Raw genomic sequence first — 5629 nt, forward strand, 5'->3', positions numbered from 1 at the left:
TTTTACTTATTGGAATAAGGTTTTTATATTTGTTCTTCTAGTGGTGTAAAGTACGTACGTACTTCTCTTGAAGAAAAGGAAACAACATTTTTGGAACATTATAAAGCAATGTACTCTCTTTTATCATATGATTAACAGCCTGTTTGGAAGAAATTTTTTATCTAAAAAAATTAATTTTTTGATCGTTATTTCAATATTTCAGTCATAATTTTTGACTTTTTCTCTCACGGGTGGACTTCACTTTTCTTCTAATGGTCAAAAAATCAATTCTTAAAATCCCTCCCAAACAGAGCCAAAAATAACTATAAATTTGCAATCATGAATCTGACGATTCAAGTTCAATTGAAATCATAATATAGCAACCATGCAGCCGTAGGAATATGTTAAACATAAATTATCCTAATTATCGAAAGCTCCCCTATTGAAAATTAATATTATTGAAAAAAATATATAAACAAAGAAATTAAAAAAGTGTGTAATGGGCTCCTTAGGAGCCAAAAGGCAATTATTATATATTAAAGGATAACAATTCGTGAAAATTCAGCCTTTTGAAGAACTTTGATCAGCTTCCATATGCTTCTTTCAATGACCCACACAAAATGTTCTTCTTATTCCTCGTGCACCAAAAGTGTTCCATTTGGTCAATAATCTACCTTCTTTTGCACTTTTCATAATTGTTATAATCAAGTGATATGGTTCTCTCTTAAAATCGAGATATATAAGTTGTTTATAAGAGTATATCCAATGGTGCTCTAATTTAGATTTAAATTTTCAAATTGGTCGAAAATCTCTTCAATAGATATATGCAAATAAAATGAAAAGTGCATTTTTCGACAGTAAATATAAAAAAACGATGTACATCTATTTATAGGATTCACAAAAGGCAAAAGCTACCAGCCCACTTGCATCCCTTTTTTTGGGGAAAATTACAGCAGTGGTTCCTAACATTTTCATTTTTTATAGATTTTACTGTAATCTTCATTTGGTGTCAGTAAAGATCTCTAAATTTCATAAATATATGCACCTGGAATCTATATGGAGAGAAACCATCCAAAATACCGTCAATTGATCGAAAAAATTAAGAAATCAACATCCAATAACACCGTAAAAAAAAGTATAACATCCAATAAAACCATCAAAGTAGCAGATAGTTTAAGAAAATTTTCCGATCAATTGTTGGTGTTTTGGACGATTTCCATCCAGATGTACCTCATGTGCATATTTATGAAAGGTCAGGAACCCCCGTTGGCATCAAATAAAGATTAGGGCAAAGTCAGCAAAAAATGAAAAGGTTAGGGACGGCTGTTGCAATTTTCTCTCTCACTGTCTCTCTTTTCCAGATTCTTTACATTGGAACAGAATTTGGATTTAAATTCACTAGAATGTAAATGAAAATACAAAAGTGATTATGAAAATGTCAATTTACACTCAATTTTCTATTACCATTAAAGATACACTAAGTTAATACGTATGGGATGATATTACTTAATTAGAATCTTATTTTATTTTATTCTTCCTTGACTCTTGATTCTGTTTATCAGCATCTACACTCAATTCACGTATACAATTTTCATTAAACATATTATTACATCATGTGTGACAATATGAATGTGTGTATACCATATACCTAGTGACAAAGTTCAAATTACTTGTATTTATTTTTCTATGGTGTCGTTTTATCTCTATAACATTTGTAAGATATGACAAATAAACTACTAATAAATGATGCTGGCAAGAGGAGGAGAGTATTCGATAGTGTTATCTTTTTTCTCCAGGACCAATTGTACAATTTCAAGGGCATGGATTTTCTAATGTGTAGAACACATGGAGTACAACTTGATTTTGACCTCAACTTAGGTTCCTCCTAGCCAAATCAATACGTGAGACCATGAAACTTCGCACCTAGGAATTTCAGAACATAATCACTCAAATTCGACTAATTTCTATCTATGCATTTTAAATTATATGCTAAAAACAAAGCAGAGTTCTATCAATTTTTTAACGACTAGTGCTCCTCGAAAATGGTGCTAGTCTTACACTGTGAGAGAGAATGCATTTCTTCCTATCCTCACAATTCACTCCAACACCTTTAGTAAGCATTATTGGTGGTGTGGGATGGGATGGGATGGGATGGGATGGGGTGCAGATACGATGTTGTCCTGATTTGAATGGAATTATGGGGGTTAGAATTGATACTCTATTAGCACCACATAAACAGTAAGAAAATTAGGCAAGGATACAAGAATTTTTTTTACCTTAGCATTGGAAGTTCGATGACCGCTTCTAATACCCGATCCTCTGTTGAACTTGAGCATCCCTTAAAAGTTACGTTCAAATTTACTCCGAAAATCTCAAATACAAGATAACGATTCAGATTATAGAACAAGTTCTCTTCTCCCTAAGAATACACTCAAATCTCTCCCTCTTCTAACGCTCAGATTAGGTTAATGTTTAACAATACAATCAGAAACCTTCCTTCTTTACAGAATTCACTCAAAAAAGGAAAGGAATAAGAAGATGAAGAACAAATGAAGAATGATGTAAGTTGAAGGAGATTTAACCCCTTGTTAGGCCCTATTTTTTTCAATCTAATTTTCAACAATACATTTAATGGGATCCATTTTATTAATTTTTTCTTTACATATTTCATCAACTTTTATTATAATTCATTAAAAATCTAATTTTTAACTAAACCCAAAGGACTAAGGTTTTTCCAAGAATAATTCCCTATTCGTGGCGAATTATTCACATAAATCATACAGGTGTTGCAACTCAACACATAAAGGCTAATTCAAATAGCAAGTTCAACTCATTGTAGGCGACAACACATGCATTACATAGATTGGGCCTTTAAAAAATTACCAGGCCTCAAACTATACATATGGGCTTTGACTCATTAATTTGGGCTCTCAAGTGCGAGTAACACATTCTTCACAATGAATAAATACGATTAAAATTAAGTATGTTAAGTTCTTATAGAGCCTACTCTGATATCATTTGATACAAATCGTCGTATAGCACGCAGGGGAACGCCACACCGAAGCCTAGGAATTTGGTTAGCTATTTACCCACGTGACAAGCAAACTTGACATACTCATACAAATAAGACTGTAGAATACCTCTTCGCTAAGTCCGTGATTCATTAGTTTATTGTGTTATATAGCCTTTTCGCCTCCAATGCACAAACACATACATTTTCGAGTACGATGATTACATGAATATTTGATCGAGAATAATGAAGCTAAAACTATATTTGTTTTCTTATGTATACGAATGTATAGTGTGCTTTAACTTATTGACGTATCTCTTTCTCTCTCCAATTACAATTAAATGTTTTGTTAGCCAACTCTAATTGACCATTGTGACATATTGAAAACAACATATCTTTTGATAACATTAAATTATACACATTTGCAGTGCTGATATTGACTTTCCGTTAACTCATTTCTCATTTATTTAAACAAAATCCACATTTTAATAGAATCATTCATTGAATATTCCCATTTTTCAATGATTGCCACACTTTGCGTGGGAGCCCCCTATCTTAGAGGAACCCTCTTCAAATCAAAATCACGATTTGGGACTTTTCAATCCTTCAATAAAAAATAAAAAAATCTTTTTGATCCAATTGGACTCATCTTTTCACTTTCCCTACTCAAAAAGTGTATTTTTCGTCTTGTTCGTAATCCATTTTTCCTTTTGTATGAGAAATAATATTGTCTATTCCTATCGAGATGATATCATATACATTGCATTAGTATCATTTGAGGTCTAGTGAGATATGTGAACCTACACAATCTTTTTACTTACCTTGTGTAGAAAAAGTACTCGATAATTTTACTTTTTATTTTTCGACTAGACGTGGAATGAGTATTCTTAACAAAATTTAACGGGATAACTTTCCTTCTAATATGGTCATCTGAGATCTAACCAAATATATGAATCAACACGACCTTTTTACTTACCTCGTGTAAAAAATAATTTAACGGAATAGTTACTTTCCTTCCTTCTAGAGTAAGACTGTAGAAAACTCATCGCCCACCACTAAATAAAACCAACTAAAAGGAGCCTTAACTCAAAATGCATATGTCATAATCAATAATCTAGTTTAAGGTCATGAATCGTATCATGTGATATTTCTTTATTTCAGTGTTGAATCTAAATTTAAAATTATAAATTAATGTTTGTCAGTTCATTTGCTTTTTGTTGATTAAAGTAAAAGGCAAGTAACTCCACTGCATTTGGAGCATGATTAGGTAATCAATCAATTAATGCTCCAAAACCAAGGTATAATGTCACTAAGTTTACCATAAAACTTATTATCACAATCATAATGGCATCTTGTAGGGAATAAAATCAATGGCACCATCTACACTATTGCCAACTTTCTTTTTCTTATCATTGTCTTAATAATTGATCTTTGGCTCTGGATATTTTTAATTTAAGTAATCTTACTAAAGTATGACATCTTGGGCCGCACCCCACTTCTAAAATGACCGATTAAGTTAACCAGTCGATATAAAATTTTGTCACGTAAGATTTAACATTAATATAGAATAACGAGAGTTGATGATGACATTTCTAGAAAGGTTGGCATGGAATGGGAGCCAAATTTGTAAAAAAGTTGTTTGCAAAAAGAAATCTAGAGTTCTTGGCGAATGACACCAAAAGCCCTAGAAAAGGGACTTAATGGATTTCTAGAAATGCGAGGATTCATTACTTTAGGAATAGCCTTCAAAATTTTTGCACGACTTGTTTAACTCGATAATATTTAAACATTTTCGTAATTACTAACGGATTTTAGCATTCTGGTGCATATGATATGAAGGCTATTAGCACAATATATTCCTAAACTTAATCAGTGTAAAGTTCCATATATTAATATATTAAAAAAGCGCAAGCATTAGACAAGCAAGCGCATCTAGTGTAGTGGTATCATAGTACCCTCCCACGGTACTGACCGGGGTTCGATTCCCCGGATGCGCATTTCGTTAAATACTTCTGCCTTTTTCTTTTATTTCTTGCTCCAACTGTAATTGCCTCTTAACCTAACTTCACCAAAAATGGAAAAAATAACACTTGATCGATGAAAAGAAAATGAGCTTCCTCTTAACCTCCAGACTGTTGCCTTTTATATCTATATAGCATTCTTGTGCCGTCAATTAAACAAAGAATGCTATATAAATTTATGTATTAAATCACTGTACCACTCTTTTATAACGGAATTATGAAGATACAATGGGTCTAATTAAATTTTGGTATGTAAGAATTCTAATAAAGAGCACATAAAAAGCAAAAATTTGGCTTACAAAGATTCATAGATCCTCCATTGAAGTATAAATTAAGTTTAACATGCAATTAGAGTATTTAAACTCGAGTTTGGTGGATGATTTATTGCAAAATGGAGCAAATTTTGGTGCAGCGTTAGAAATGGCCTTAGTGATACCGGTGGTATGAGGTTTGAGGTGTTTAATCATTATGGTGTTTATAACTTACACTGTTTCAATCCTATAACAATGTGTGTAATTTCTTTACAATAATGATAACATACCTTCCATGTTAAATCCAGTATAGCATATATAATCTTTTATAATTGCAACTTAAATTTTTTATTAATCATGTTATTATG

General features: G+C 31.9%; 1 non-coding gene across 1 annotated transcript; it reads left to right on the forward strand.

Annotated features, from left to right (window-relative positions):
* The first annotated feature begins 4915 nt into the window (after positions 1-4915).
* On the forward strand, positions 4916-4986 carry TRNAG-CCC. Its single transcript has one exon. It is a non-coding gene; the product is annotated as a tRNA-Gly (tRNA).
* Positions 4987-5629: the final 643 nt, after the last annotated feature.

The sequence above is a fragment of the Olea europaea genome, unplaced genomic scaffold, assembly GCF_002742605.1.
Source record: "Olea europaea var. sylvestris unplaced genomic scaffold, O_europaea_v1 scaffold683, whole genome shotgun sequence".
Lineage (NCBI taxonomy): Eukaryota > Viridiplantae > Streptophyta > Magnoliopsida > Lamiales > Oleaceae > Olea > Olea europaea.